General features: G+C 47.5%; 1 long non-coding RNA gene across 1 annotated transcript in view; it reads right to left on the reverse strand.

Moving 5' to 3' along the window:
• Positions 1-417: 417 nt before the first annotated feature.
• Positions 418-24,375, reverse strand: part of LOC308487798 — a 42,523-nt gene continuing 18,565 nt past the window's right edge. Inside the window, exons 3-4 of the long non-coding RNA XR_013991759.1 lie at positions 22,122-22,258; positions 418-1,462 (exon numbers count right to left, since the gene is read on the reverse strand). This is a non-coding gene — a long non-coding RNA (uncharacterized lncRNA). The remainder of the gene's footprint in view (positions 1,463-22,121; positions 22,259-24,375) is intronic.

Raw genomic sequence — 24,375 nt, forward strand, 5'->3', positions numbered from 1 at the left:
ATTGATTCTGCGTGGCACCAAGAACAGAAAAACCCGAACGGGATGACCAGGAAGCAGAAATGAATTCAGTTCCAAAAACACGAGAGGATGTTTACTTAGCAAGCACGCTTGAGCCTACAAGGAAGCAGTTTTACAGGGTGCTGCATGTGGTGTTTGATTTCGGGGGTAAAGATAACTTCTGAGTGAGGGGAAGGTGCTGGCTCCTTCCGTCCACACTCTGAGGCCTGTGGAGGCTAGGCCAGGGCAAACTTGCAAAGGCAGGGCTTTCACTCAGACCCAGCAGGTCACTGGCTCTCTGCAGCTACAGGCCTCGGAAACTATACCCACTCTCCAAATATTGTGAGTTCTCCATGGCCTCTGACGGATCTGGGTCAAAATTTTGCAATGCCCAAGATGAAGAATTTTTTTTTTTTCTTTAAAGGGAATGAGCTGAACTTTTACCCAGCCCTTGTCCAGCATTAGGAATGCAAGCACTGTGTAACGGCCACAAACTCCAGTTCAGCGGGCATCAGCCCGGAAAGCAGGCTTAGTGCAGGCCTCTGCGTCCTCTCATCTCCTTAGCAGGGCCTAGTCTACAGGGACAGGATCTTTAATCAGGAAAGAAACCATTTCTCTCAAGATAGGGGAGCTGTTCAGGAGACTGATCCCAAACTCCACACAAGTATCTAGGGCTAGAGTGGGTGTTCTAAATAGATTAGGTAGCAACCAGTCTCAGGAGGAACTGACAGGCCCAGCTCCACAGTGAGATGGTGTTTCTGCTCACCACCTGGGAGGGGGCAGACGACAGGCACTCAGTGACCCCATGAGGAAATCATGTATTAAGTACCGACCTACCAGGTGCTAAGCCAATATACAGCATAGGAGAACTATACAGGCCACCACCTCACAACACACACATTCTAGTTGAGGACCCTATAAGCATTCCCAAATGTGCATTTTTGACATTTTAAGACTTTTCTTTAAAAGCAGGAATTCATTTTCCCATTTAAATATATTAAAAATATTGGTTGGATTCCCAGGGTAGCCCACAAAAGTCTATTTTACTCACTTCTAGAAGGGCAGCCCCTCCCCAGCCCTGCCTGGTGGGGGCCAGCTGGGAATGGAGACCTCAAGAGGCCAGATCATCCAGTGTTTCGGGAGAATACAGAAATCCAGATTACATCGAATTCTCGATTCTTAAACATTGTCCAAAAATGTAAAATGTCAAAACAACCTGCCGAGCTTCCAGTTTTCTCTGTGTTAATTTCTCTGAGTCCAAAATATGATACATTTGCAATGAAAAAAATGGGAGCAGGCACTGCCAGAGTGAGGATTTAAATAAAATAAAGAAACAAAAGAATATAACTGAAGAGAAAAGCTTTACCTCACAGAAGCTGCTACCGGAGGAAAGCGCAGCTTACAGGAACATGAGGGAACTCTCAGCCTTCAGGTCAGTAGATGTCAACCAGCTCTACATTGAGGGCTGCGGGTAAAGGGATGCCTCAGAATTATTTTTAAATATCCATGACCATTAAAGTGCTAGTGTTTGTGCCCATTCTGACCTACTAGAGGGACAAAAGAGCCTCCCAGTTGAGAGCTGTTGCTCTGGACATCCTCGAAGGGTCTGTTCAGAGCTTTGTTGATAAATCGGAAGGGATTACCATAATTCAGCTGCCCATCCAAGGCATGGGGCCCGCCATAAACAACACTATGACCAAGGGGTAGTGTGATCTAGCCTCTACTTGACTCAGTAACTCCCATCGCACCTTTGAAGTCTCGGGCAACTGGAACACACCAGGGATGAAATCACTCTCTAGGTCAGTACCTACTTACTAGCCTTCAGTTCTTCACTCTACCTTTGGAACCCACAGAACAAGTCTACTCCCCCAAAGGCTTTCAGATATTTTAGGATAACTTTTACAACCACAAGTTTTTAGGCTACACAAGGAGGTACAAAAAGGGAAATGAAAAAGGAGGTGGGGGGCAGGGGAAAGCAGGGGAGAAATACTCTTAAAATAGCTGATCAAAAGTTAACAAGCCAAAGGAAAAGAGGAAGAGATCTACGTATTATGTATTCATGAAAAAAAGAAGCAGTTGTGGCAGAATACACAGCCGACAAAGCAGGACATGCCAAAGGAAGGGCCCAGGGTCCACACAAAGAGGAAAAGGAGAGCCAGGGAATCAGACAGTTCCGAAGGCCCGCCACCAGGCTGTGCCAATGATCCGGAGCAAACTGCTTAAAACCTGGAATTGGGAGAAGAAAACTGTACACAGTCCACAATTTATAAGTACAAGACATTCTTTTGACCATTTGAGGGGAAGGGATTCTTTTCCTTATGGATTTTATGGATTCTTTATGTATCCTGGGTACAAATCCACTTGCCAGTTACCGGGACTGCATGTGTGCTCTCTATTCTGCTAGTCTTTTCTCTCTTTTATTGATGTCTTTTGATGATCAGAAGTTCCTCGTTTTAATGTCAACCAACTTATCAACCTTTCCCTTTATAGTCAGTGCTTTTGGTGTCTTCTTTAAAAAAATGTATGGCTACCTCAAAGTTATGAGCTTATTCTGTTACCTTGCAGATGAAGTTTTATTTTGTCTTAACTTGCACATTTAGATTGATGATCTCTCTAAATTTATTTTTGTGTGTGACGTGAGGTAGTGGTCAAGATTCATTTCTTTCCATATGGATATCCAACTGCCCCAACACCAACACTGTTTATTAAAATGACTGTCCATTCCCTACTGCTGAGCGGTGGCCTCTGTCATAAATCAGGTGTCCAGATATGTATGGGTCTGTTTCTGGGCACCTTGTTCCATTCTGTTGGTCAGAAATAAGATAGACAAATAGGTCTAATATTGAGTTATGGAGCACTAATCTTAAATCAGGTGATTTACGATGAGGATTTATCTACAAGTAAAATTTAGGAAAACACAAATCAAAGAGCCAATTTTTGCAAAGGGAGTTCAATGTGGACAGCTATAGTGGGAGAAGAGAACCCCAGCCTAGGTCTCTCAGAAAGAACAGAATGAGCAGGAACAAACAAACAAAAAGCAACTCAAGCCAAGGAAAGGGGCAGCAAGAAGGAGCAGAGGTAAAAATGAGTCTTGTTTTTTGTAAATAGTAACACAGTGATCAAGAGGACAGGCTCATACTGTGTAAGAGATAACATAAATTCAAGTCCTGATGTATATACTGTTTAGCTGTGTGACCTTGGGCAAGTTAACTCAGTCTTTCTCAGCCTCGGTTTCCTACTCTGTAAAATGGGGGAAACTCTTTCTCATTGAGCTATGAAAATTAAATGGGTTAATCAATGTACGTCACTTAGCATTATAAGTATTCAAAAAGTGCTGGGTGCTATCCCCATCGGTTAGTGATACCATGGAGACGGAGCAATCTTGGTGTTCAGTACATACTACAACACAAAGAGAACATACGATGGTTACAAACAGACTCTAAAATGAGACAGGTTTGAATCTAAATTCTAGTACAGCCTCTTTACTAGTTATACAGACTTGAATAACTTTTTGACCTAAGTTTCTAGTTTCAGCTTCATTCACAATTCCTGGGGGTTTTCTTGATAAAAATGTTATAAGATATAGAAGCATTTAGCACATTGCTCAACACAAAGTAAATGCTCAACTGCTGCCAGCTGTCACTAAGATGATGATGATGATGGATAATGATGATTTCAAGCTTGGGACCATACCAGACACTGGAAGAAAAGGCCTAATAACGCCTCGAAAAACCTACAGTCCCTGGCATTCTTCGTCTTCTATCCAAGGGCTAAGCAGGTACAACCCCACCTAGCTTTACACTGACAAAACTAAGCAGACAAGATCAGTGTGATCAGGTGGAAAGCCCAACACAAAGGAGGGGCTTGGAGAAAACAGATTAGAGATGACAAGTAAAAGGCAAACTGTTGGGACAGTTAAATACTTGATAAGGAAAAAGAAACAAAAACAGAATCTACAAATATATATAATCAGAAATAGTCTGAAAATGCACTGGGTCGGAGTTGGGGGTGGGGGTGGTGTCAGAAACGGTACTCAAAGCTTAGAAGTCTGATGGCATTGATGGCATCCTGGGGAGAAGGTCCCTGAAGAACAGTGTCATCAATAGCTTCCATCAACAATAATGACCATGATACGGTCAGCCTTAAGGACTGCATCTCGTCAGTCTCCTGGAACAAGTGCCTCAGAGCCACTGAGTTGTTCCCATCTAGTCACCAACCCAAGGGACTATGACACTTCCATCCAGGTTGCTGAGCTGAAGCGAAACAAGGCCCAGCAGTGACAACAAACACTCCAAGGACATACTACAGCGCCACGTGCCAAGTGAAAAATCTTAGAGACAAGAGCTGGGGATGCAGACACCCTGGGATGGAGGGTAGGTCCTAGCAGATGTGACATCAGAGGCAGACACTGAATGCCGCCACAGACAGGGAGCTGGAGCCAGGCAGCAGACAGGAAGTGGTGTGGCAGGTGCTGACCCTGTGCACACAGGACTCCCATGACTGCAGGGTGAAGGATGACGAGCGAAGGCCAAGTCAAGTCCTGAACGCACAGCACAAACGGAAGTGAACCCCAGCACCCACAGAGACTCGCATGGAAGATGCCCAAGCGCAGTACAGTTATGAGGCATGTTTGTTTGGGGGGAAGGTCAGGCCTGGAATGGCAGATATTGTGACCAATAGACCGTTTGTAAGGAGATGCTTTCTCCTGGGCAGATTGAGTCAGTCAGCCATTCAGGCCAAAAATCCAAAAAAAGTGTCCTGCCCAAGCTGGCTCCCATCACCTCCCAGGAAAGTGAAAGAGGCCAAATGTCTGTCTTGTCCTAGGCCACTGGACGTTAAATCTAAGCTCCCATGCCAGAGGGTTCATGGCTCGGCCTCAAGCGAAACCCAGGCTGGTAATGGGACTGGCATCTGCTTTTCAGATGAAGGGGTGTGATGAGTGAACATGGTCACTCCACTGGCCAAAGCCCCTGGACTACAGGCTTCTAGTGCTGCCCCCAAGGCAGGGGGACAACATCTTCTTGGGACTCAGGGAGTAACCCAATGCGCCTCTTGGCTGGCTGCTCTTGAAATCCTGGCCTTGTCAACAGATAGAAATAATTTCCAGAGGGATGGAGTGTGGCTGGGCCACGTGAGTCAGACTGAAGAGAGCTCTACACCATCCCTGAACAGTAGAATCTGCAGTCTGTGCCATAGGCCAGACATGGCCGGGCAGGGGGAGAATCAGGGGTCCTGCCATTCACCCTCCAGGCACAGGCCGGGACCCTCAGATGTCACTGCTGCTCTTGGAGTTCTTGGTCTTGATCACGGAGGGAAGCCCTGGGCATCAGGACATGTCTCCAGGGTACAGAGAACCTGGGCGACTGCTGGGCTGTACTGACCTCTGCCTGACCACACGAGCTTATACCATGTGACTCAAAAACGGAGTGTCTTTCTGCTCCAGAACAGACTATTGCTTAGCTTAGCTGAGTCAGATCTAGACAGCAGGAGTCTCAAACACAAGTAGGACAGGGGGTTCCCCAAACAACTCTGCCTTGAGCTTTAATTTCCATACTGCCTTCTCCCCCACTCAGGGCATGCCCGTGCCCATACCCGTAGCCAAAGAGAGAAAACGCCAGGGCCATCGTGCACGGCAGGGCGCAAGTCTGGGCTTCCAGCAAACGGCCGGCCTTGTTGAGACTGGAGCAGGGACAGGGCCTCCAGGACTGAGGCTTTCATCTGGCAGGTCGGCCAGGGGCTGGGGGCAATCTAAAATATATTTAATGTCATATTTTGGGGCAATATTTGTGACACATTTTATATGCTTTCATAACATGAAACCTTAACAAAAGGAAGGGTCCACAAAATCATTGATGCTGTGAATACATCCTCTGCCTAGAGCTGGAGAGTAGGGAGGGGTTGTTGACCAGAATCTCGGGGGTGACAGGCAGTCTGTGATCGTTTGATTTACAGAGGGAAGGTATCGGGACAACAGTCTAGGAGAGTCAGCTCTCTGAAGCCCTCTGGGACTGGCGGGCAGCCATTATTCTCATTTTAAAATCCAGCACAGGCCTCTGGGGTCAAAGTTCTTTCCCCAAAAGCAGATCAGCACTAATAGCTCCACCTTACAAAAAACAGATTACACTCAGAAGTTTCCACCAATGCCATGTAACCTGAGGTGAGAGGAGCACCCTACCACTCTGTAACACCCTCCCTCCAAAAACTTCAAACTCTTCAGGAGTCAGGGGGAGCACCGAGAAGGCAGGAGAGTGCTACACAAATGGGCCATTTATTTATCGCCCCCCCCAAAAAAATGTGTTTGGGACTACATGTGTCAGGCACAGTGCTAGGCGCTCCCCTCAGAACGCTAACTTTGGCCATCAGGGGCTTTCCCCGTCACCAGAGGCCGGTGAACTGGGAATCCACTAGGATGACAGGTGGCTCCTTAACCCCAAACAAAGTAGCTGAAGTCCTGCTACCCCTCCAGGCTGCAGCACCTAGATATCACTCTGTGCCCTTCTGGAGAGGGAGAGTGGGGGTGGGGACACCTGCCTGCTGAGTGCACTGAAGGCACAGCCAAGGAAGCTTCTGAGAAGGCTGACATGAAAGAAAGCATCACTGGTGCTTCGGAGAGCCCTGAGGCATAGGGGGTTGGAGGACACCGGATAGGAGGAGATGAGATGCTGAGATAAGCTTGGGAGTCCCCAGCCACTTCCCCTGAGAGGCCATTTCCTAACAGCCCACAGAACATCCTTGCAGGCAGAGCCCAACCCATTGACCTCTCAGCCAGGCAAAAGCATGCACAGTGAAGTCCCCTGACAGCAGTAACCACCACTCCTGCCCCAAACCCAACAGAGCTGCCCAGCCCCATCCAAACGGAATGGGGTGACCTACGAGAGGGAACCTTTAGAGTGAGGACATTGTAGGTCAGCTGGCCTCACCTTTCACCAATAAAGGTTGGCCTTGGGTTCGAGGCCAAGGTGTGGGACCTTGGGTGGGTTACTTCATCTCTCAGTCGAAATTTTCTCATCTATAAAGTAGGGTGAATTAGCTATTCATACCCCTTCCCGGTACTGTTGTAATGATTAGTGAATCCATATAAGTAAAGCACTTGGTAACACTGCCTGATACACAAGCAAATGGAGCTATTCCTACTGTTTGTATTATTAACATTCTGTGGCAGTCACTCAGCCTGTCTGTAAGCACCGTGGCCCCACTGCAGGAGCTCCCAGGGTCACCCATCTTGCCTCCCTCATGTCCTTCACGGCTCACGTGGTGGGAAATAACCCAGTTCCATGCATCAACACTGGCCTCCCTGTCACTGCTACCCATTGGCCCCAGGGCTGCCCTCTGCAGTGCCATAGAGGGAGCCCAGCAAACCACTGCTCCTGCCCAAATTCTCCCCTCTGGGGGAAATGTTTCCATGTTTTTAACCACTCTTCACATGCCAGCAGCTCTCCTCTGTATTTGTTCTAGTTTGACATTTTCTCTCCTAAATGGGATCAAGAGCTGCCACAACCATCCAAAAGTGGCCTGAACAGGCCAAGGGACAGCAGACGTTAAGCCTCTCTCTAGCTTCGTCCACTCATGGGTTACCCGCCCCTCCACACTCACCCTAACTCTCCACACCCTGTTTAAAACCCTGTTCTGGTGTCTTCATTGGGACTCTCTCAGTCGTGATGTTGGGAATGAATCAATAAACCTTTACTAAATTATTTCTATATGGAAAACACTAAGCCAGGTGCTCTCACATACATTATCTCCACTAATCTGCTCAATCCCCCTGAGCTTGAACTTGAACCCTGTTCTTCGGCCCCAGAGCTCATCTGCTCCTTTCATGAGGGCTCACTTGGTGCATCCTTGCCAACCTGGTGCAACCTGGCCAAGCTCCTGCAAAGACAAGGGGCTTTGACACTGTTGATGCTGGATGGTCTCTACCAGATGAAGGGAGATATGCCACTCTATTCTCCATTCTTCCCCAGGCCAGACAGATGAAATCCTACAGACCACTCATCTGCCACACTGACTGCTCTCCCTTCTCCAAACGCCAACAACACACGTAACCCCATGTTGATTTAGAGACTAATGATATCCTGTCATGTCTCATCATGTGTGCTCATCTGGTACATCCCACTAAAGTCTGGACTTTTCAAAGACAGGGACCAGGCAAGCTGTAGAATTCTTTCATTCTTCCCAAGCCAAGGTCCCAGCAGCACACAAGCAATATTTGTTGATTGGCTGATCAGGCTAGATTAGGTCTCCCTGTCAACACAACCACCCCAAGTCCCCAAAAGATATACCGGAAATGGGCTCACTTGGTCCTTGTATGCACTGCTCCTCTGAGGTTTCTGCTGCTCTCTCCTTCCTTTGATCTAGATTTGTCAAACATGAATTTAGTCCTCTTACTCCAGCTTCTGCAAAGGGTCTCCACGCAAATAACAAAGAGATACCTGACCTGTCCTTTGACAAACACCAGCGATCTCCTCATCCTCTGGCTGGAGGACGCTAAGGGCTGCTTACTCTGGCTGCAAACAGTGCAATGTCAACTCTGAACCTAGGGGATCGGTTATGCGGGCTCCTTTTTCATGTGGCCCCATGTGAGGCTGAGAAGGGAGGAGACAGAAATCAACTGTCCTCATCTCATAGGTGGGAAGGCACTGTCAAATCCACTCTCATCCAGAGAATCAAAGACCAGCCACTCTCCTAGCTCCTCATGGCTACTAACCAGACTGTGACTAAGGAAAGAGTAGAACGCCTTCCTCACCGGATACAGAAGCAGACCAAGAAGAGAAAGGAGCAAAGGAGTGCCCACCACAGCCTCAGGAGGTGGGTAGAAAGACACGGCCTTGCTTGCCTGCAGTGCCTCTGGGGGGGGGGGGAAGTAGGGGGGATTCTTGCTGTTATAATGAACACGCACCAACCAAAGAAAAGTGGGGCAAAGCCTCACCGTGTGCCTAGCTCCAGGCACTTCACAGATACTGATGGGCTCCAGACAGAAGCCCAGCATCCTCAGACATGAGAAGTGGTGACTGCACAGGGAAGGCCTGAAGTCCTTGGCAGGCTGTTCTAGGTACTGGCTCTAGTTAATTAACAAGCTCTTATCAAGTATGTATAAGACCCGGTCTTATTTTCGGGGAAACACGGTATCTGACTATTCTAAATACTTCCCACCCCTGAGACAATGCCAGGCACACAGTGTTTGTTGATGCTGATACTGAATCCAGGACAGGAGGAGAAAAAGAATCAAAATTAAATATAAGACATGGTTCATAACCAAAGGAGTTCCTAAAATAGCTTCCAGAGCTAACATGATTTGGGAACAGTTATAAAACAGCCTAACTGCAAGGAAGCTTCGTGTGGACCTGGACTGCGTCTCACAGCCCTTTTTGCCCCCATGGATGGCACATCCATTTCCAGTAATCATCTGCTGGCTGAATGGACAAATGAACCCAGTGCAACTTCTCTGGGGCCTATTTCTAAATATCAGAAATGTCAACGTTTACCTCTCATTTTTGGAATCATAAAATGCCCAGATACTGACCACTACCTACCATGTGGTTATACCCAGAGTTATTATCTTACCTTTGTGCAAGAAAGAGATCAATGTGACCCTGCAAGCTGCTCCCGACATGAACCTCCTTCCCACCCCATCCCACTCCTGGCCCCGACGGCTCCTTTTACCCTCTCACAAACAGAATCAAGAACAAGTTAAAAAATGGCAGGAACTCTTGGTGAGTAAACTTTGCTCCTTGGCCAAGATGAGGAAGCCACACTACTCCACGGAATGCATCCCTCCTCCTGCTCACTTGCTACCTCCTCAGGCTCAAGCTGGACTCTGGCCACTGACCTCTAGGACACGTCCATCTCCCTGGGGCCTGTAGGAGGACTTCAGACAGGGGTTACCTCCCTCTGCCACAGCCCTGACCCCCGCCTACCCCGAGCTTTGGGAGATGAGAAACTGTAGAAAGAGAGCCTTCGTTTGGCTCAGAGCCCACAAAGGGGTCTGGCTTCCTCCGGAGGTTGCTCTGTGGCCTGTGCCCCGTCCCACCAGACATGGATGTTGCCCTCGCCCCTCTTCTGAGATAGCCTCCAGATAAGGCCACGTCCCCAACGAGAATGCCTTTTATCTGCCCAAACAGCATCCCTCTTCATGAACGTGGACCTCAACATCCACTAAGCCCTAACCACCCATCAGGCCCTCTGCACGCACCACGGCTCATTCACCCCACCTTCAGGACAGCCCTACAAAGCCTGGGCTATCACCACCTCCACTCTACTGGGCAGGAACTGAGCAGCTTGCGAAACAATACACAGCCAGTAACTAAACTCGCAAGCCCAGACTCTTAACCACTGTGTGAGGCAAGCCAGGAACATCCTCCTCTTAGGAGAATTCCTTCCAACTCCTGTCCCCATTTCACACTTGACAATCACTGGTATGAAAGTGGGACTAATCATGTCTCCTTAAAAAAAAAAAAAAAAGATCACACATGTGCCTTTGCTGTAAATAAGTATTTTTAAAGTAAGATTTTACTATTGACTCGTTTAAATGAGATGTAAAGTATGTATAACTCCTTGTAGTGTACAAAGAAGTTTTATGACAAATTAGCGATACTTCCAGAATCGGTAGCTCTGTCACCTCCACCGAAGAGTCTGCCAGGCTTGCCTTTCTGCACCATGGCCTGAAAATTGTCTCAAGGCAATAAACTGGGGACAATCATAAGAGACTTTACTCATTTCCTATCTCTCAGAGACCATTGTCTCTCATTGCCTGATGTCCAATGTCTCCAAAACCACTATTTCATACTCCTTGTGAAGTATACACAATGACTCCCATTTTACAGATGAGCAAGTGAGAAAAGGGAAGTTGGCCAAGATCATCCAACGAGTAAGCAGCAGAGCACTAAAGTGACCCCAGGCCGTCTGATTGCGAACTCCTCTGTGTTCCAGGTGCCCACCGAGCAAGAGATGGCAGAGCACCGGGACTGACAGCGGAGGCCTGGGACTCAGGAAGACACACTTACTGGCTGTGAGACCCGGGGCAAGTTAACTAACCTCAGCTTGTCTCAGTGTCTTCATCCATAAAACAGTACTAATAACAAGTGCGACATGCGGTTACCATGAGGATTAAATGAGATAATGTATACGAAGCACTCAGCGCACTGGCCCACACATCAACAGTCGTTACATGGCAGTTATTTTTATTCAACTCCACTGCCCAGGCAGGAACTACGGTGTCTCCTGAACTCTTTATTTGTCTGTATACTAGTGGAGACCAGAAACAAAACTCTGTATGCAGCAGGTGCTAACACAGGTGGGCAAAACACAACTTCCTTCTATGTAGCCACCATCCCTCCCACACAGCCTTGTCCGAGATTCACCGGACGCAGACAGTGAGAACAAGCCACAGGCAGGGCCAAACTGCTACACAGAGGCCAGGACCTGTCTCCCTGCCAGGGAAGCTGGGACCAGGCTCCCAACCACGGCGACGCTAAAGCAGCAGCCTCTGCCCTTGACGACCGTGTTCACGGACTAATGAGACTGACGAAGGCCCCGAGCTGCAGGCGTGGCCACAAACAAAATGGCCGCCGCACAGGCCCGTGCCGGCCTGAGAGCACTTGTGCCTTCCAGGGAGGGGGCAGGGCCGCCAGCTCCCGGCACATTCTGCCTCACACCTCCCTCTCCCAGGGCTCTCGGTCTCTGCTCCCAGGGCTTGGGAACATGCCTGTCCTTGGTGAGAAGAGCAAATACATGGCCTACTTCCAGCAACCTTACTGTTTCTCACTTTAAGAATAAAATAATAAACACACACACATACAGAGGCTGGAGAGTTAGGAGTAAATTAAGTGGCATCGGAGCTGCAGCACAAGGACTCATGCAGCACCAGGCTGCGGTAACCTGGCAACCTGCGAAAGGTGTGTCAGAGTGAGTACGACGCAAATAGACGAGTACCAGGGCTGAACAGTCGGGGCTGGACAGGGGAAGGTCACACAGGCTGGCCTGGTTCCTCCTGTGCTGAGGGAGGGGAGAGCAGATAGCACGCTGCCTGCCCCCATAGCTCATGACTCAGCCATGCGTCCCCCCGCCACCTAACTGGCCAACCTGCTAGATCCAGGCTCTCTCTTCTCTAGTCCTCTACCAGTATCTTCTGGAAATCCTGGACCACCAGGTCCCTCCACTGCTCTGAAACCTCCCATGGCTCCCCAATGCCTTACCGAGGCATTCTCCTAGCATTCAAGCCCCCCAGCCCATCTGGTCCCAATCCACCCCTCCAACCTCACTTTCTCTCATCTGTCTGCCATACTGCACCGTCTGATCCTGCCTAACTGCCACCTCGGCACACATCCCTCCCCTATGCCACATAAGGCAAGTCTTCCCCTCACCTTGGTCCAAACCCTGAGATCACTGTTCTCTTAACATGTATTTGCCAAAAGTCTACCATGTACCAGGCACTGAGATCACAGGAATATGTATGACATCTCCTGCCCACAGTGAGCTCCTGGCCTTAGGTCCAATCAAACAAGCCCATCAATACTACACAAATTGGCAGGTAATCTAGGATTAACAAAGAGCACTTACTACCATATTTCCCAAAACATAAGACCAGGGAAATCTCACTAATTTTTGCTCCAAAAGATGTATTAGGGTGTATTTTCAGGGGATGTCTTATTTTTTCATGTACAACAATCTACATTTATTCAAAACAGTCATGTCATCTTCTTCTGGAACATCGTCATAACATACTAAAAGAGGATGTCTGGCTGACGATCTTAACTGGGGCTTATTTTCGGGGAAACACAGTATGAGCAGAGTATATTTTAAGTCTTTACAGGCCCATTTAATCCTTTCAATAACCCTAGAAGTGTAATTATTACCATCCAGTCCCATTTTATGGATGAAGGAATTGAGGCACAGCAAAGGTCAAGTAAAACTTACTCAAAATCACCTTAAGTGAAGGACAAACATACATGGACATTGGGCATCCCTGCCACAGAGGGTGGTGTGGTCTCTCCCCGGGGGCTGCCCTCCCTCATTTTAGTAAGAAACAGAAAGCAGGAAGGGAATGCAATGGTCAATTGTCATAGCGTGAGGTGAGAGAAAACCCAAATCCACAGCAAATCCACTCAGCATCTACCTTTACCCCAGGCCAATCAGTGGAGGAACTTAACGCCCAGATCTGCTGGGAGCTCAGTGACTCCAGCGTCCTGCCTCTGCCGCAAGCTGGGGAGCGGGATCTCTGGGGTGTGTCGAATGGCCTCTTCTCTCTGTTCTGCGTGTTTGTGAGCCTCTGCAAGACCAGGAGACTCCACGTGCCCCTGCCAGCCAGGCTGCGCCTGTACCAGGCAAGCCTCCACCACACCCTGGAGGACTGGACAGGACGCTGCCGCAACTCCGCGCACAGGTGGGCATGGATGCGGGGGCTGTGGCCCGCACACAGGGGCCTCTCCACCTGGTGTTCCTGCTGCCCACAGGGGCTGTGCGTGTGGGGAGCAGAACGTGCGGCCTCAAGGCTGGGGTGGGGGTGGAGACTCTCTGCCCCTTCAGTCTAAGCCAGGTGGTCTTTCCTCCTCTTCATCTCACAGTAGAAATCCCAGCCAGGGAGCTCCTGTACTCCATCCTCCTGCAGCCTGACCCAGGTGGCAGTTCTGCCTCTCGCCAAGCAGAAGGGACTCCTAACTCCTCCTCTTCCTCCAGCAACCCTAGGGGCTCGTCCTAGGGTTGGTTGGAATTTAAGCTCCGTGAGGAACGGGACTTCGGTCTACTTTGTAAACTGCTGAATCCCCAGGGCCTATAATAGTGCCTGGAATATAGTAGACCCTCGACACATACTTGGGGAAGGCATGCATTATCATCTCCATCTTAGAGATGACAAAATATGTACACTTCCCAAAGTTGTACAGCTGGTACCTGGCATAACCAAGATTCATATGCAGGACTTCCCAGGTACAAAACACACTGTATCACACAATCATCTGACACTAGTATTTACTGAGTACCTGATATGGGCAAGACGCTCAGGACACCAATGATCCCCACATTCAAAACTTTACTGGGGGTCTATCATGTGCCAGGTGCTGGGGACACAGAGACATGGCTTTTCTTTAGATACATACTGGGGATGACAAAAAAATGTATACACATGACTTGTATGTATCTTTTATTATTGGTATATATTGATTATTACAATTTTAATAGTTTTTTCCTTTCTTAAAATGTGTATACATTTTTTGGCACCCTCTGTATATATGCGTATGTATGTGTACTTGCATGCGTACATATAGGTAAGTAAGTACATATGGAAATATTTGTTATTTGTATATATGTAAATATAATGTGTATATGCAAATGTCTTACACATATAAATTCTTTTAAGCCACCACTAGGCAGTATGGGGAGCCCAATGATTGAAACAGTTAATAAATACAACAGAAACCTACAGGGGGGCAGCTTTCACTGGAAGCAAACAGGCTCCATGAAGGAGACAGAAGCTGAGGTGGGGGTTCTGAAGAATCCAAAACCTTCTATTAAAATGAAAGGAGCTCAGGCAACCCAAGGGGCAGGCATGATGTGCAGAAAAGCACAAAGGCATAACCGTGAGGCTCCGGGAACTTTTCGCAGAGAAGTCTAACTGGACTAAGGTTTTTCTTCCTTGTCTATTTTTTGAAAATTTACACCTCTGCTTTTAACTGTTTCATATTCTGCACCCATCATCAATGTTTTATTTGGAAAAAAAAATGTTTCATGGCAATAAAAAAAAGTTTCTTTGAAAACCATTGTTCAAGTTCAATCTCATTATCCTACAGATGGGAAACTGGAATTGCCGCAGTCCCAGAGCTAGCTTGTGGCAGAACTGGGGAGAGACCCAGGTCTCTGGGGTGCCCATGGACTGTCCAGGACGCTATCAAATCTCACACGATGTCATGGGGGACGCAGAGGAGGTGGGCAGCTGCAGAGACTGAGTGCCCCGAGGGCCGGGCCTCTGTCCTGACCTGTAAAACAAGGGCTCTCAGGGTCCCTCTCCGCGATCTATTCCTACGACTAGGACATAACCTGGCACATTTGGGCCTCCTCTCCTGCTGGAGAAACTGCAGAGCGTTTTCTGCTGGAAGTCATGTGTTGTTTGTTGGTTTTCTTCCTGCTTGGCTTGTTTTGACACGAGGAAGAGGCTAATCCTTCTGGCAAGCTTGAGTAATACAGCAGGGCAGCAGTCCCCTCCCTGAAGCAGTGGAAGCAGCCGGCTCCAACAGGGAGAAACCGGATCTAGGACTCTGACTGGTCAGCAGCTGACCTCTCTGCTGGCCTCTAGTGGCTCCAGCATATCCCACTGGGTCTGTCTTCCCTGAACAGTACCGGCTCTAGAGGCAGATGAGTTCAATTTCTGCTTCCACCTGTTCCTAGCTGGGTGGTCTCAGGAAAGATACTATACCTCTCTGTGACTCATTTTCCTTACCTGTCAAACATAACAGTTATCCCACAGAGTTATTGTGAGGCTTAAGTAAGTTAACATATAGAAAACAATTAAAACAGCACCAGTGAACACTTGACGAGTTTAGCTGTTATTTTTCTGTTTGTACATAAGGCTGCCTGAAACCTGGTCTCTGAGGTGCTGGGCTAGACCAGGCTGCATGCTCAGGTAACCTGCTGTGAGGCGGGAGTGAACAGTGGTACCAGAGATAGTACAATCACAAGCATGGAGATCCAAAGCCTCCTTCAGTCTCTTGGCTTCCCCTTCAGCATCACAGAGAGAGCTGGAGGCAGGTGGGATGATGCTTCCTGCTTCCCGGCTCGGCCAGGAAAACCCTGGCACTGAGAAGCAAGTAAGGACTCGGGCCTCTCTGCCTCACACTGCTGTGGTTCCTGCACTCAGGGGTGGCTTCTGACTGGTGCCCTGTACAGAGGATTCATGTTCTACATGCTTGGATCCTTCATCTCCATCCTGTGGAAATGCTCCAGGCACTTTCCTTGAGAGAAATATTCCAGGCAGCCTGGGTTTGGGGGAGTTAGCTGGATATCATCTTTACAAGCCATTGCAGAATATCTCCTTGAGATCCAAGGCCAACCTGGTGGGTGTACATAAGAATTTACCCAACTGCTCTTTCAGAAGGGGATTATGTATCAGAGTGTAGACTTTTGAAGAGCGTCGGCAGCTCAGCGTTGGTGTAGAAGTTGCCGAAAGTGAGGTGGGGGGCAGCTGGGGCATCTATTTTCTCAGTCTTCAGCCCAAAATCTCCCCCCAGGTTCTGTGAAAGTCAAGTCTTTAAGACTCAGGCACGTCTAGGAACTGTCCAAGCTCTTTTTAGATCTCCACATTTTTGTCTTCATCTAGCATCAGGCAGGGCTCTCAGCTGGAGCTCAGTGAATGCAGACTACACCGAATGGCGGCTCTGATCCTCTAGCACACAACTCAGAAACAGCCACACTCATATTTGAGCCAAGTGTGCCTGTCACATGCAACCAGGTGTGTCCATGGACAACTACCAGTGTCCCTGACAGAATATTCTGCTAAACTTACAGGGTAACTAACTGGTTTTCCTGGGGATTCTTTGGTGTCCAGTAATTATGAATATGACTGAGTTATGCTAGATGTTTCATTTAGATGTACTCAAGCTTCCCAATCACCATCTCTTAATCAACTCTAGATAGGAAACAACAGATGTACCAACCACCAGGGTTTCTAGGTGGGAATTCCCGCCCGTTTGCAGGAATATTTTTCGCTTTCCAGTTCCCAAATCCTGAGAAAAGTTGGTCGGGAAATCAGGAAAATTGGCTCCTTGAACCCAGTAATACCCACAATGGAAAATAAACAAACATACTCACAATGTATCTCTTAGACATTTTTCCTATTTATCGCTAGGGTTTCTGGGCAGGAATTCCCACCTGTTCTCAGGAATTTTTTTCGCTTTTCCATTCCCGAATCCTGAGAAAAGTTGGTTGGGAAATCAGGAAAACCAGCTCCTTGAACCTAGGTGGTTGGTAGTATCGGCTGTCACTTTGTGAAAACGATTCATCGTGGAGAACAGAAAACAGTTTGTATCTTGGGATTCGGGAACGGGAAAGCAAAAAAAAAAATTCCTGAGAATGGGCAGAAATTCCCTCCTGGAAACCCTACCAACTACATTTCCCACTTTCCCCCACCTGTCCTCCACCTCACTGATCTGGTCTCTTTATTGTCCCCATGCACACCCCCTATTCTTTCCACCAAGCTTTTTTCACTTTTTCCTCTACTCGAGGTGCCCTTCTCTTTCTTTATAGCACAAAGCCCAGCCACACTTCATGGCCACACTCAAGTTCAAGACTTCCATGAAGCCTTACAATCATCTGTGCTTCAAAAGTCTTTCCCTGCTGCTTCACCTGTTGCTAGTCCTGGTGCCGCCCCTAGTACTTACCTAGCATTTAATAACTCTGGCTATTTCAGGCATGCTTCCCCGATCTCACGTCCTGGCCTGTACCTCTGTACAGGAACTTATTTCCGAGGTCAACACCATCAGATAGAGCTGAGTTCAAGTCTTGGCTCCACCACCATTTGCCAATCCCAGTGTTCCTTTCTCAGACCTCATCCTTCATGACTTGGATGCTGCCCAGCACCCCCTTCTTAAACCCCCTTTCCTGTTTTTAAGTCCATGGCACTACCCTGAGACCACTTTCCTGCATCTTTCATGACTCTGCCCCACTTGTGCTGACCCCAGGCCTCTGTTCCTATCACTCGGCCCCTGTGCCTGGAGTACCTTCACACCACTAGCTTAATCCCTCATCTCACCTTTAGTCCTCAGTCATCTTGAAGCACCTGTTGGACAACCCCCTTGGGTACCCCATGGCATGTTCTGTTTAACATAACTAAAATGCATTCAATAGTAATTTGTTGAGTGCCTACAAAGTCACTGGTCAGCAATGCATATAAAAGTTCTAGCCCCAAGTGTCCATCAATGGATGCACTGATAACTAAAGTGGGGTACATCCATATAATGGAGCATTATTCCGCCTTTAAAAGGAAGGAAATTCTGACACATGCTACAACGTGAATAAACCTGAAGACATTATGTCAAGTGAAATTAACCAGTCAGAAAAAGGCAAATACTGTGTGATTCCATTTTTATGAGGTACCTAGAGTAGTCAAATTCAGAAAGACAGAAAGTAGAATGGCGGTTACCAGGAGCTAGAGGGAGGAAGAACAGGGAGTTGTTTAATAGGAACTGAGCTTAAGTTCTGTAAGATGAAAAGACTTCTGGAGATGGACGGTGTTGATGGCTGCACAACAATGTGAATGCACTTAATACCACTGACCTGTACACTTAAACATGGTTAAGATGGTAAATTCTATGTCATATGTACTTAACCACAGTAAAAACACTAAAAAGCCCTTGTCCTCTGAACTTTTCTGTATATTAATGCTTGTATAAAAATGAAAATGATCCTGTCCTCACCGAACTTATATTCTAGAATTAAGACTGTGAAGGCCATCCCAGCAGCTCCTTCCCAAAGGCCCACCACTTGCACGGCCAGGCTCCGGGCTTGTACTGCAGACATTTGACTCCTCTTGTCCCTCCCGCCGTATCCAAGTCCCCTCCATCATTTCTCTTTAAGGCTTTCACCTCAGCCCCTCCTCCTTCCCAGTATCACAATTTCTACCACCTCTGAATTTTTCATAGAAAACATGAAGAAGTAGGAAGAAACTCTGCAGAGCCTGGTTCCAATGCCGGCTTTACCACTGGCAACCTCGCACTTAAGCTTTAATTTCCTCACCGTTAAATGAAGAGTCTGACAAGACATTCATGAAGGCTCTTTCTGGCTCCCGCACAGGGTAAGTCTCTGTTTCAGCCTACCCAGCCCAGCCAGAGGTCTGGTGTACTCCTTGCAGGCACTCAGCAGTCTGAGAAGAAAGGCCTCATTCAGGAGGGGAAGACGGCTCAGGCGACAGCTCCCTCCAAGCGTTCCTTGGCTCTCTCTCCTGCCAGCCTGAACTTTTACTGCTTGCAACCTTGTGACTTTGGATTACCTGACCTTGGATTCTGCCAGCCCTGCACTGCTGCTGGGACCTCTTCTGACCTGACTGCCCATTAAGTGGGACAAGCTCTCCTGCTGACACTGGACCTTGCTCTGGTACCATAAACTGGGCTGCCTGGTGGCTGTACGATGAGGATGCTGCTAGCCGAACTCTGGATTCTCCCCGGACCATCACCATGGCCTCCACTGATGGCCGCTCTTGGCCCTTCCTGGTCCCTGCAGTGTCCTCTGAGTTCATCCCTGCTGCTAAGCTGGTTTTACAATCTGTCTGTGACTGAATCATCCAAATCACAAATGTTCACTGTGATGTCTATTCCACCACAAGCACTGCTCCAGGCAAGAGATGCATCAGGATGGAACCAAAGTGTTTCTCGCGCCAATGTATCCCACTATCCGAACTTCCCTACTCAATGAGGACTTCGTCCAAGGCAAACTCTTTCTCTCAACAAGTATTTATCAAGCACTTTCTATGTGCCAGGCACCATTCCAGGCATTCTAATAAAACATCAGTTTTAGGAAGTGTAACCTTCTGTGCAGGCCATGGTGACAGAGCATACGCTCCACAGCCAGAATCTGTTATGTGACCTCCAGTAATTACAAAACCTCTCTGATCCGCAGTTTCCCTACTTGAAAAAGGGGGCAATAATAGTAACTAAATTATAAGCTTGTCTGAGGAATAAATGAGACAGTCCATGTAAAATGCTTACAACAGCACATAGCACACAGTAAGCACTTGGATATTAATAACTTTTATATTTATGTGACCCCCAAAAGATGCCAGCACCTAAATATGCCAAGAACTTCAAGAGTCCCTGGGTCACCCTACATGACCAGTATCTCAACAGTGCCTTTGTAAATGAGTATTGACAGAATGAAGCCCCAATCTCAACACTGCTAACAAAGAATAAAAGATCCTTGTGCAAAGCACAGTATAGAATCCTAACGACTCCACACGTGTTAACCTTGGGGATATCACTAAAGGTATGGACATCAAAAGCTTTGAGGGGAGAAAATATTTGCAATACATATATTGTTGTATTGTAACAATATATAAAGAGCTTTCTATAAACCAATAAGAAAAAGACAGGCAACCCAATAGAAAAATGAGCAAAAGACCTGAACAGGCACTTCACAAAAGAGATACCAAATGGCCAATATCATGGAAATGCAAATTCAGACCACTGTACAATACTACTTCATACCCACTAGAATGAGGCTAATGAAAAGGGAAGATAATATCAAATATTGGCAAGAATATAGAGCAACCAGAACTTTCCAACTTTGCTAGTAGGAGTGTACTTGATACAACTACTTTGGCACAATCTGTTATCCAGCAGTTCCACTCCCACATGTATACCCAACGTAAATATACATATGTATGTATACGATAACATATATAAAATATGCATACACACATATGTGTGTATGTGCATATATTCACTCACCAAAAGACATACTCAAACATGTTCATAGTAGCACTGTTAGTAATAGCCCAAATCTGCACACAGCCCAAACATCCATCAACCATATAATAGATAATAAATTGTGGTCTATTAATGAAATGGGATACTACACAGCCACAAGAATGGGAAACTACAAAAACACACATGGATGAATGTCACAAATGACGAATAAAACAAGTCAGACACAAAAGAGAACACACTGTGTGATCCATATTATATGAAGTAGAAAAGCAGGCAAAACTAATCTGTAATTTCAGCAAAGTATCGGTCACCCTTGGAAGGAGAGTCAGTAACTAGAAAGAAGCACAAGGCATTTTGGGGGGTTCTGGTAATATTCTATTGCTTTGCTTAACTTCTGGGTGCTGGTTACAAACTGTGCATACTTTTTGCTAAAACACTTAGGATCTCTTCACATTTCTGTACGTCTTATATGTCAAGTAAAAATGTACTAAAAAAATACATACCTAATGAGAAAGATTAAAAAAAAAAACCACCTAGGAAAAATGGACTGTTGCCCCAACACCAATAGATTTTAGTGTCTCCAAGAAATCTAAAAGATACATATACATTTCTGATCACTTTCCTATTGCCTTTTAGTAAATGGCAGAGATATGACTATATATAACTTGAAAACCATATAAAATAAACACATTTCCAACACTCCAAATTAACTCATCGAGCTTCATGTTCTATGAGACGGCTTGAAAATACATTTGGGTTTTATAGATGCATGTTGAAATATGAAGTAATTTTGAGAAACAAGATTTTTCAATGAGAAGTAAACGGTGGGGGAGCAGTAGTGAAGGGAGTGAAACCCAAGAAGACTGAGGGGACAACAACAGCTCCAAACCAGCAACCCAGGGCTGACATTTGCAGCAGCTGCCAGAGCACTGAAATGACTCTGGGAAGTCCAAGCAAAAGCCAGGGACTCAAAGACAAGCTCAGGATCTGGAAGGAGGATGGCAGCTAAACTGTAAGGAGGCTCAGAGATCGAGGCAAAAGAACCCAGAATGCTGGTAGATGACTATAAGTTACCGAGAGGTTAGCAGAGGCGTGACCTGCACTTCCGGATGCACTGCAGGAAACAGTGGCTGGGTGTGGGCAGCCTTGGGTACATAAGGAAGTGACTTCAGCCGATCAAGGACTAAAAGGATGTGATCTGGGGTGTGCTCAGACCTGCAGCTGGGATAAGCAAGCCAGGCTTACCTGGAGGTTCTTTCTGTCTTAGGTATGACTTTCTAAATATACACACATTCATCTGTGCAAACGATTCAAATGTTTACCATCACTCAACAGGACTTTGGAGGCTTTGGTTTCGACTGCCCTAGTTGCCAGCTAAGACAGCAGTAATCTAGAACCTGGTTCCTCAGCCCATAACCATCATCTTAGTCCTTGACACAAGAATAAGGGAGACACTGACACCCAACTTGAAGAAGAATCAGGATTTGCCATATAATCCATCCCCTAGTGATTTCCACAAAGGGAGACCGAAAACTCAAAATTAAAAAAAAAAAAAAAGTAACCCCCAACATCACTTGTATTAATCCAAAAATATATTGGTCTCACTTGAACACATGGAAATTGATTGTGTCAGGGGCAGAGGAACAACGCTGAGAAGTGACCTGGGGGCGAGGCTATCAAATGCCCCCAGGAGAGCACATCTCTCAGGTTGCCTGGCCTTACCTTGGTTTCTGCCCTGCCAACCTTCTCAGCCACCACGCCTGCCAGCTCTTCTTTCCCCCAAGTTCCGCTTCCGCCTTCACTCTCTGACGTCCCAAATAAGAGTCCAGGCGGTGAGGTCACACAGGAAGATCCTTGTCCTGAAATGTAATAAGCCAGTGTATTCTAGAATCCACACACAGCTACTGTCCCTCCACCACTGAGAGTAAGCTTAGGGCCTCACTTTGGAAGGCTTCTCATTTCCCTGTTCTGGCCTTAAAGCAGCCTTGCCGACTGCAGGAGAACGGCGTTGGCAGATGCGATGTGCTAAGCTGCTGAGGTATCTGGCAACAGGTTGGATGTCTTATCTGGGAAGCAACATCATATTCTCCAGGGCAAGGAGTTCCTGCATTTCAGAGCACTTAGCAAGCAGAACTCAGTTTTCTGCAAGGCGGAGCAAACACCTCAGCAACAGGGAGAATGAAGGAAAACAGCTCTAGGCTAGACTCCTATTATTCCCACACGTTGCCCTTACAGTTCATCTCAAAGGCATCAGCATCCAAATATGCCAACATCACAGCTTATTTAGGAGTACCTGGGACATGGTTGCATCCAGCCGTGTACATGACCACCACGGAATACACGTGTGCTTAGACAGTGGGATTCTAGGGGAAACTGTACCGTCAGAGATTTCAGCAACTCTCTGGACAAAACCTCCTGACCTCAACTTTATAATACACTGTAAACGCTGAGGCGAGGGGAAGCAGGGGGACGGAGGAACAAGGAAGCAGCCACACAGCTCTCAAGTCATTTCCAACAGAAGCAGGATCTGGATAAAATGAACTCTCAGGGCCATTTCTACAAGACTGTCCCTCTGTACCCAGGTTCCTCAAGCTCGGCACTCCTGACATTTTGAATTGGATAATTCTTTGCTGTGGGGAGAGCTGCCATGTGCACTGTACAATATTTAGTAGTACCCCTGACCTCTAGCCCCTAGATACTAATAATGCTTCTCCTGTTCCTCCGTGTGAGAACCAAAAATGTCTCTGGACATTGCCAAATGTCTCCTGTGGGCAAAACTGCCCCTGGTTGACTACTACGGCCTTATACTAACAAATCAAGTCTCACATAGACAAGACGCCAGCCCTGGCCAAAGAAGAGTCACCCACTTTGGAAAGGGCTGAGAAAACGTAGCCTGGTCATTATCTCTTTGGGCATTAAGGCAACAGAGCCCCCCAAGCAAGCCGCCACCATCAGAGCTGAGCAGGGCAGGAGGAGGTCCAGGCGGGTAAGATGTTGTCACCTGCAGACTTTCATTCTCCAATCCCACAAAACCCACATCCTCCCAGACACAGTCCACATCAGGCAGAAGACTAAGCCAACCAGAGAAACCCCCAGCTATCAAAAGTCAGTCTACGGCCCACCTACCCTCTCTCCAAATCCCAATTTAGGATGAGTGTTGTGTATGCAAATGCCATGTATCTGGATGGCTAAATTTCTGGGAGGAAGGAACGGACATCTCAGTCCCTCAAAACCTCTTCAACTAACCATTCCAGCTCTTCCATTTACTTCATTCAACATTCTTGATCAAAAGGTCTGCTAAGATACCAGATGCCCTAAGAAAAACCTACCAAAGCTCAGGTCTTGCTCTGCAGGGCCTTGGGAATCAAAGCTGGCACACTGGCCAAGAGTCATGAAAGAATCTATAGGCCAAGGCCAAGGTATTGAAGTGAAAATTCCAGACACATAGGCAGACTGAAGACCAAACCCCCCAAAGCGAGCGGGGCGGAGTCAAGTCTGGAAGGGGCGGTGCCAGGGAGACTCCTCAGGGACAGGCTCACAGGCTTCCGAGCTTCAGAAACGAAAAGGTCCCATGTAACCAGACTTGCCCAAGCAGAAAGGACACTGGCTGCGTCACTGACTACAAATCTCGTCCACCTGGGGCTGGGTTTGGCTCACTACAGGTCGGCCCCCCACCAGCTACAGTTTTGCTAAATTTAGTGCTGTTCCCAGTCACCCAAACAACGCTTCTCTTCGTGTCCATTTCAGGTTCACCCGAGGACAGGCAGAGAGGAGCGGGACTTGTCGAGAAGAGATCTGCCCTCCTGTGACCTCTCCTTTCCCCGCTGAAGTCAGGGGCCCAGAGGAGCAGAAGACGTGAGACACCAGTCGGAGGTCTCTATGGCTCTGAAAGCAGGCTCTGCCCCAAGGCGGTACTCAGAGGGAAAAGGAGGCAAAGATTCCAGAACACCCCTCCCTCCGCCCACTCAACTCCACC

The sequence above is a fragment of the Rhinolophus hipposideros genome, assembly GCF_964194185.1.
Source record: "Rhinolophus hipposideros genome assembly, chromosome: 19".
Taxonomy (NCBI): Eukaryota; Metazoa; Chordata; class Mammalia; order Chiroptera; family Rhinolophidae; genus Rhinolophus; species Rhinolophus hipposideros.